This window comes from Cyanistes caeruleus, chromosome 9 (genome assembly GCF_971803275.1).
Source record: "Cyanistes caeruleus chromosome 9, bCyaCae1.hap1.1, whole genome shotgun sequence".
NCBI classification, from domain to species: Eukaryota; Metazoa; Chordata; class Aves; order Passeriformes; family Paridae; genus Cyanistes; species Cyanistes caeruleus.
The window spans coordinates 8,987,937-8,997,295 of record NC_141709.1 but is presented as its reverse complement, the minus strand read 5'-3'; the positions used below and the strand labels follow the sequence as shown (position 1 = coordinate 8,997,295).

The window sequence follows — 9,359 nt, the reverse complement described above, 5'->3', positions numbered from 1 at the left end:
CCACATTGCTCAGTGAATGGCACAGGCACCAATCCTGTCAGGGAGAGCACTGCTAACAGAGGGACAGAGAAGCTCCAGAGGAGTGTGCTGCTGCTTCTGCTCCCAGATTTCCTGCTGGGACCCAGGAAAGAATGGGGGAAAACTATGGCAGCAGACACCAGATCCAGCCTTGGCCTGAGGGTGCAGCAGCAGGAGGCCTGGGAAGAACATGTGGATGCTGCTGGGAGGGGAAAGAGGTTGGGACTAGCATGCCAAAGGTGGTGTTGTGTGCCCCTGGAGAAGAGGATGGAGTGCACAGCTTACCTGGGTGTTGAGCTGCTGCAGTTGTCCTGCACGGCTTGAAGAGACCAGTTCAGCCTGCTGAAGAGCAGAATGAAACTGAGACAGCTGATTGTTCAGCGCCAGGTTCCTTTGTTCCAGCATTCTGAGATCCATGCTCTTTTCCTCCAGAGACAGAATCAGCCTAAAGGGAAGCATGCAACTCATTACTAATGGCATCACATTTTATAAACTCCTAGGACTTGCAGCACCTCAGAGAAAACTGCTCTGTCCAATGAGGTTTGTCTAAACAACTTGGCTGTTTGTTCCCCCTGCAGTCACAGCCCAGCATGTGCCCACTCTGCTTTTGTTCCTGAAAGAACAGGGAGTTCCTGCCTTCATGGCCTACCTTCTATTTGAGATGGGAATGTGCATACAAACCTAACAAAGTCCTGCAATGAAGACATTAGGGGAGAGGAAGAATTTTCTTCTGACTAACCAGGCTCCAAGGGGAAGAGGTTTGGTCAACATGGAAGAGACGTTTCCTTCCCCCATCTTGTATGTCCAGGTGGGAGGAGCAGCACCCTACAGCCAGGGGATGTCTGGCAAGTTCCCTGAGATTTACCAGCACCCATCCTACTTTCAGCTGGAGGAACAAAGGCTGATGGCAGAAGTGGCAACAGAGGCTTAGAGCTCAAGCTGATGGAAGATGCAGAAACCTCCAGGCAAGCAAGAGTGCTCTGCCTTTCCTTTGTCTTCTTCTTGGAAGAAAAATCCTGTGGCACTGAAGACTGGCTTGACTTGATCAGCTGGAGGAGCCCCCCTAACCTTGCTCTGGTTTCTTGCATTCTTTGCACAGTCAGTAACACCTGTGAGTGTGGAGGGTGGCAGGGACCCTGCTTGAGCCCCTCCAGGCACCAGGGGGGCATTTTATCAGGAACAATGCACCAGAGACATTCTTGTTTCTTGGGTGCCTCCCAGGGCAATCTGGGCTTGATCAGCACTCAGGGCCTTAAGAAGGTGCTGCCCAGCAAAGGCATCAGATGCCAGGCTGATCAGATCCCAAAGGCCTCAAGTTACAGCAGCCAAGGTGGAGCTGATGGATGTATCCAGCTCCTTACACTGCAGCTCCAGCACTGTTAACATACCCACCTAACCTAACCTAAGAGCACAACACTCCCTAGAGGGAAAGAGCTACCCCAAAAGCCTTTGTCTTCAGAAAAACTCCAACTGAAGGCTTAAAATATTAGAGAATGAACACAACATACAGATAATGAGATGTGTCTTCATGGAGAGTTCAGAATCTGCCCCTTAGGAAATGCTGCCAGAGCCCCAGGCAGGTGCAAAGATGGCAAAGAGGGAATGCATTCACCACATTGCAGAGTCCCACAGGCTTTCATTTACCTGTCTCTTTCCCTCTCTAGGACATTCACGGAAGCCTGCAATTCAAAATTTTCCAGTGCCACTTCTTTGCATTCACTCCATTCCCTCTCCAGTTTCTGCAGCTTCACTTGGAGCTCCTTCTTCTGATGTTCTGCCTCCTCCAGCCTCTTCTGGATGTGTTCAGCCTCCAATTGCTTCTGCCTTGACTGTGCCTGGGCCTCGCTCACATCTTGCTGGGCTCTCTGGAGTGTGCTTTCCAGGAACTCTCGGGAGGCTGCCAGCTGAGATGTCAACTCATCCACCTCCAGTCAAACAGAACAAAGCAGTCAGAGGCGACAGCCACAGCCTGCCTCTGTCAGCCACAGTAGAGGCACTTAGGAATGAGAAAGGAAAACTTTCCCTTTCTCCCTGTCCTGGGACTGGCAGATTCCCAATAGAGATGGACAACTTGGTTAAGTCTCTAAGTGGCCCACCTGAAAAAGCACCTCCCAAACCAAGGCTAGCAAGAAGAGGCCAGCAGGAGTCCATGCTGATGGGTGCTGGCCAACAGCCCAGAGGACTGGCCCAGCTGTTCAGGGGGCAGCAGCTGAGATTCAGCAGAGCACTGAGTGTCCTTCAGAGCAGCTGCCATGGAGCCCCCACAGCATGAGGCAGCCCCAGGGATCACCCCATCAGCTGCTGCTCTGCCATGGAAAAGCAAGAAGGCCACAGAGTCCTCCCTGCGTGACTGCAGTGCCACTGCTGTTTCACTCACCTGCTTTTGTAGAGCATCCCTCTGCTCAAGGAGGACATTCATCTCCTCTCTCTGATGCCCTGAAGTTCTTCCTTGTGCCTCCTCTGCACTGCCAGCATTTCATTGTGAGCTTCCTGCAGCTCAGCTTGCAGCTTTGCCTTGATGGTCTGGCAACAAAATGCAGAGTGACTTCCTGGGACCTGCCCTCAGGCTCAGATTTTTGCACTTGCTGTCTCCAAACCCCATTCCTTCAGCTACTTCTTGTGGCTTCTCAACCCAGCTCTGCTTGCACTGCAAGCCCTCCTTCCTGGGCCTGAGCTCTGGAGCTTACCAGGCTCCCACAGCCTCAGGCAGCCCTTGTCCCCTCAGTCCCAGGAGCTGCCTTTTGTGCCCTTGTCCCTGCCCTGCACTCCATTCCCTGCCTACTCAGACTTACCTGTCCCTTCTCTTGCTGCTCTTTCACCTCCTGCCTGAGCTGCTGGACCTGCTGGCACGCTTGGCTGAGCTGTCCCCGAGTTTGGAGCAGTGTCTCTGTTAAAGCCCTCTTCTCATTCTGCTCTTCCTGCAGCACCTGCACAGAAGCAAAGAGCAGAGGGTTTCACACTTGCCTGCAACATCTGTGTGGCAAGAGGCAAAGACGGATGGGCTCACGCGCCCTCAGAGCACAGGACTTCATTGTCCATCTCCATAGTTTTAACAGAAAGATATTTCAGCTTAATTAAAGCATCTTCTTAATTCTCTACCTCTTCTGAAGCTTCTTTTCTTTCCTGTCACTGGTAGTTTATAAAGTCTCTTTTCATGTTGATCACTCTCTTTTTCTCTCTCTGGATAAAAAGATTAATCCGCAAGTCTCGTCTGGGTAATGAAAGAGTTAAAATCTTGCCCAGGCTTTTGTAGATGGCTCAGTGATCTCTGCCGAACAGGAGCTGGAGCCGTCTGCGATGGAAAGTTCTTCATAGCTGCTCTGGAGAGTGTGGTCGCTGTCTCTGCTTGCTGCAGGTCCAAAGCCTCTCTCCTTCTTCACTCAGCAGTTTCTAGTGAATTTAGTTACAGCAAAACCTGCAGCCGAGCCAGAGATCGGCTCGGCCCGGCCCGGGTCCGAGCAAAACCTTCCCCAGGCCCCCCCATCTCCCGGCCGGGAGACGGGGCAGGCCCGGCCCCATCCCCGCCCGGCCGCATGGCCTGGGCAGGGACGGGAGGCCTGGGGCCCTGCCACCCTCCACAGCCAGAAAACAAAGAGAACCCAGAGAGCTCTGCTTTTACACTTTAAGGTAGGGTTCACAAGCTGATCCCACTTTTCAATGGCCTAAACTGCTGTCAGTTCTCAGCAATGACCGATAATTGGTCAGGAGAAAAGACTCCAGGCAGTTCCCAGCAACTCCAACTCCCTTAAAGGTAAAGTAACTCCATGACACCCAGCTTGAGGAAATGAATGCAGAAGGAGGTGCAGAGTTGTTCAGAGAAGGTTTGGTGAAGATAAAACTAAGATAAAAAAGAGATCTGCTGCTTCTTTCTACCAAACTTCCAGTGTTTGGTGTGTTTGCAAAGCCCCTGCTTTGGTCAAGTGGCACATGACCATTTTCTCTCTCTCAAGATGGGTGCACAGGGGAAAGAGGTGCCTGTGTGGAAAATCTTGACATTTCCTGCAAAACAGTGAATTGCCTGGGTGTAAAAATAAACATCATAAACATAAACATAATATAATAATAATAATAATAATAATAATAATAATAATAATAATAATAATAGTAATGGCAGGGTGGAGGCAAGGGCTCCCTGCTTCTGCAGCAATGGGAGCACAGGTGGCCAAAACCTGGCTGGCCACAAGCTTCTTGAACTGTAGAACTGGTGAGGACTCTGAAAAGCCTCTCCAGACCCCTGCAGCCAAAACATCTTTGAGACAGCAAGACAATAAAATTCCCTTTGAAAAGATCAAAGGGCAAAACTCCACTTAAAAATACTGAAAGTATTTTAGGCATTTTTCTTTTAAATCTTTTTTCTCGCTCAAAACCATTCACTGAACCTCACCCTGAGCTGTTTCATGCCCTAGAAACATGGTTTTAGGGCAAACTCCCTGCAAATGACAATGTTTCACCCAGCTCTTGTTTTATAGCCAACGAGCATCAAATTTACAGATGCAGGAGGCACAAAGGTGCCTTATCCTGGTGCCAGGAGCTTGGAGCAAGAGGCCTGGGCTGTGCAGTCCCTGCTGTGAGCAGCCCTGAAATGAGTGCAGGTTTCTATGACAGCCCCCAAATGGCAGATCTGGGCCTGTCATGCACAATCCCGTTTTCTGAACCTCCAGCCCTGAATCTCATCACTCAGGTTTTGTTATCCACATCCCATCCTGACACTGAAGATCTCAAGGAGATAAGGGCTCAGATGCTGCTGGTATTGGACACCAGCACCATCTGCTCCCCGTCCTCATTCACTCTACATTAAAGACCAGAAAGATCTCATGAAGTCAGAAGAAAGAAAAAACCATGGATATGTCATCTGGGATTCCTGCTGTTTGCTGGTAATTAAGTTTGTCACAATCTTGACAGAGCTGGGAACGATGGAGGGAATCAGAAAGAAAAGGCAGAGGGAGGGAAAATATAATAAGAGTCACTCTGGAGCTTTTTCCTTCTGATTCTCTTGCCAAAGAAAATGATTAAAGAAAATAATGTTATCTCCATGGTGGTTGCTCTCCAGTTCCACTAGAGACAGGAATTCAGCCTAACAATTTGTCAATTTTTTCTCAAGCTCAGGTAATGTCATTCCAATATTTACTGGGCTGCACTCTGGTTCCTGGGGTTTCTGTCAATTCAAACCCAGGCTCTCCCTTTTTGTCTCTCCCTCTTTGTTGTTTTGTCCTAGTTTCAGCCTGTCTTTTACTTTGGGAGAGAAAACAAAGCTGAGCCCAGCTCGGCAGCAGTGTCCCAGTGTTGGGCTGAAGGGCACCTCAGAGGAAGGACTTGCCCATCCTCATCTTCCTGCAGGAAAAAGGCATCACTGGAGTTCATTTTCATCTCTTGCTGTGCTCACTGCAGCTCATTTGGGCTGGGAAAAGCTCTCAGATCATCAGACAGTGTGCAAGGATGCAGCAGAAGCAGGAGGTGTTGGCAGAGCTTCTTCTGGGTGCTGAGAGCTGCAGAGCCCAAACCAAGGGGCCACCACAGGCTTTGCCCTGCAGCATCCACAGAGCGCAAGAAGGGCTCTGCTGCTGGGGCTTCTCCAGTGGAGAGGAGTTTCTGGGCTGGAAAGACACATTTCCAGGGAAAACAGCAGCCTTGGTACCAGCAGTAGAGGATTCAGGGGTGAGGGGGGGTCATTGGGAAGCAGTTCTGGACTTGGCCTCATCCCTGCTCTGTCACAGCCCAGCTCTGGGGCTGCTGCTGGCACCTCCCTCTCCATGGGATCACTGGGAGGCCTGGAAAGGTTGGCTTCATGGTTGGATTGCATCTTAGAATCTCCTAGATCTTGGGATCTTTTCCAACCTAAAAATTTCTGTTATTTCTCCTTATGTTCCTTTGGTTTCCTGGACCAAATAATAATAATAATAATAATTTGCTCCTTATTTGAAAATACAGACCCTACCAAAATAACAGCAGGAAGTTGGAAGTATTCTCAAGGAAACAGGAGGAGAAATTGAGTCCATCTCACCTGTATCCTCAGAGCAAAACTTTAGAGGCATTTCCTGTGCATTCCCAACTTCATGGCCAGAGTTGGGGCAGGGTTTGAAAATGTGGACACCACAGGGCTGATGTGTGATGTGCACCTGGTGCTGCCCCACCTCCTCCCAAAGTGCTACATCTGCACAGGGCTCTCAGAGTGGACTTTGCAGAGGGCCATGAAAACAGATTTATTTTGGAATATTTTCACTTGCCATTACAATTTATCACCAGAAGCCAAGGAAAAGGAGTGGAGTTTATGAAAACATCAAGCAGGGAATGTGCCTGCAGGAAGCTGACAAATGGGACAGCCACACAGAGAGATGGTTTAGAATAATCCATTTTCATGCCAGCTCCAGTAAAGAGAACAGAGAAAGACTGAGCAGCATCCTTCCTTCTGACAACCTCCAGAGCATAACTGTGGCCCTCATCTGAAACCTTGCAGTGGCTCCTCAGAACATTTTTGAAAGACAAGGCAGTGTATTTTTCAATCTCTGTCTCAAGCAGGAAACTCAAAAGAGTTCCTTCTGCTGTGAAAAAATAAATGTTCCTCTATAAAAGAAGTAAATCCACATTTTTCAAACCCAGCCTCAACTCTGGCCATGAAGTTGGGAATACACAGAATAATGCCTTCTAAAGTTTTGCTCTGAGGCATTGGTGAGCTGGACTCAGTTTCTCCCTTTTTCCTTGGGAATGCTTTCACTTCCTTCCAGCACCTGCCAGGACGCAACAGGCTCCTTTGGGATGGGTCTTTGTAGGATAATGATGGGTTGCCATCATTAGGATGTCAGAGAAGTGGGGAGCGGCCTTTCCTCACTCAGCCTGGGTGTCCCTGCCCCAGTGAAGTGTCCCAACCTCCAATTTACCTGTGATGATGAAGAGAGCAGGAGGAAGAGAAGATCCCCTTGTAGTGATCCCACCTTTGGCTCTGTGCAGTGTCAGGTGCTCACAGGAGAGCGGATGGTTCAGGCCAACAGGAATTCCTCCACACTTGCACTGCACACACCAGGAATGGATTTTGTGTCCATCCAAACCATTGTCTTTGTTGCATCATGGCAGCTGAGCTGTAAAGGGAGAACAAATGCCCAAAGTGCAGCCCTGCCCTGGGGAATCAGCTCCTAAATGCCCTGGATGCAGGTGTTTGGGGAAGGCTGGGGGGTCTGCAGTTTGCCCCTGTGGGACAGAGGGATGGAGTTCCCATGCCTGGGCAGTCCAGGGGAGGATGATCCAGAGCCTCATGGCTCTTGTCAAGTCTCTGTGTGAGGCAGATTTCCCCCAAGACCTCACTCCAGCCTTCCAGAAAGCAAATAGTTCTGTGTTCTGCTTCCCCAAACCTTTGTCTCCTCATCTGCTCCACCCTCTGAGTGCACTCACAGCCTGGCCAAAAAGAATTAAAAGTTTTTTGTGGCTGGCAATTCAAAAACTATGAAAGCTCACAGACAAATTCTGTGGGGTTGGTTGGAAAGACAGAGTGAGTTTTGGAGGGTCTTTGTTCTCTTTGCTCTTCATCTGCACAAGTCTTCACACTTTCCATTACAAGTCCCAGCCAGAGCTCCTGCTGGGGGAAGGAAAAGCTCCATAGCCATGAAGTGGAGCATTCCCTTCATTCCAGCAGCCCCTCATTGACCAGGAACTCCACAGGTCACCGTGAGGCAGTTCATTGCCAGATTTCACCAGGAGTAATTCATAACCAGGAAAAGGCATCCCTGGGACTCCCAGAACTCCTGAATAGTTCATTATCCAAGGCACAATGCCTTCTGAGCATCCTCCTAGCAGGGAGGCTCCCATGTGGATACACCAAAATCCTCTCCAGCATTCCCCAGCAAGGAATCCCTCAGCTGGCATCTGCTCATTGCTGCAATAGCTGAAATTTAATTTGATCTTAATAATTAGACCTCCAAATAACAGCTTTCACATGCCAGCTGAACCATTAAATTCCAGGAGTGGATACAAGCCTTTTTGCAGTGAGTGGAGTTTACTCATGTGGAAATTTCCTGGTGTGCTACTGGACTTGTTATTGATGCAAATTTTGTGGCACTGAATAAAAATGTTTCTTTTCCCTTTCAGACGACGAAAGAATCCGTGAGTTGTTTGGTTGGGTTGGTTTGGGTATTTTTAATCCACTTGGCACAAAGAAACTCCTCGTTGTTTGAGCTGTGCCTCAGTGCTGATGCACAGGACCTTTTCCAGAGCTGGTTTTAGAACTGGAGTCACTTTGCAGCAGCCTCAGCTGGAATCTGTGGGGGTAAAAATCAACAGTGGTGCCTCCAGAACCCCTCTGAGAGTCTTCTGCAGGGCCTTGTCCTGAGCCTCACCCTCCAGGACACACCAGCCAAGAAATGCAGTGGGACCACCATGGCACCAGCACTCCCTGATAGACTCAACCACAGGAAATTACACCAGAGGGTGTGAAATATCAGATTTTCTCTTGTCCCTTGCTCTACTCAGTGCCCGTGGCTGTACAACACAGCCAAACATCCATCCCTGAGCTTGGCTCAGGAATCCTGGCAGCTTTGGAAAAAACCACTTTGCCACCACACGTGTAAGGCCAGCAGAAAGGCTTCCCCCGAGCAGCTCCTCCTGGATTCCAACCACAGACCTCTTCTTAAACCTAAATAATTTAAAAGGCACAAGCAAGACCTCTCTAGCTGCTCACACACCCATATCTGAGTATCTTTACTCACCGAAAAAGTGCACTAATGAAATTGTAATGTACATGTTAATTAATGTACATATTTTCTCTGTAAATTTTGCACAGCTGTAAGTGGCCAAATAAATAATGAATGCCGTGGAATAATTTATGTGAGCTCTGTTTCTTACTGTACATGTTTTAATTACCGATATGGATGCATCTCGATGAATTATTGAAAGTCAAAGAATAAATAATATTAAAATTAAAAAGTACACAAGAAGCAAAGTTCAAATAGATATTTAATTCTACTAACACGTTGTGATGTAATACTTGCCCCATAACTGGCAGCAGGAGAGGAAATGTTCGTCCTGGCCAGCTTGAGCTCCGTTTCTTCTGGGGTTTTTTGTGCCTTTCAGTGTTGAAATTCATCAGCTGAAGCTACAGGGATGCTTTTCACCATTGGACCTTCAGAAGGAACTATGTTAGTTACATTAATTATGTCAATTCTTCCCTGTGAGGCTGCTGAGGCCCTGGCACAGGTTTCCTGTGGCTGCCCCTGGATGCCTGGAAATGTCCAAGGCCAGGCTGGATGGGGCTCGGAGCAGCCTGGGATAGGGGAAGGTGTCCAGGCTCCTTTGTGATGCCCCAACACCAACTCAGGCAATATCAGCAGCTTGTCACACTCAGATCCTCCAGCAGA

General features: G+C 48.9%; 1 long non-coding RNA gene across 2 annotated transcripts; it reads right to left on the bottom strand.

The window, feature by feature from the left end:
* Positions 1–303: 303 nt before the first annotated feature.
* On the bottom strand, positions 304–3,613 carry LOC147651509 (uncharacterized). 2 transcript variants are annotated; one of them, XR_015274115.1, is made up of 4 exons: positions 3,118–3,613; positions 2,811–2,945; positions 2,396–2,541; positions 304–463 (listed from the first exon to the last, which is right to left on the bottom strand). It is a non-coding gene; the product is annotated as an uncharacterized LOC147651509 (long non-coding RNA). The 2 variants fall into 2 exon arrangements; XR_015274114.1 differs by having other exon boundaries at positions 304–1,943; positions 3,118–3,408.
* Between the last annotated feature and the right edge of the window lie 5,746 nt (positions 3,614–9,359).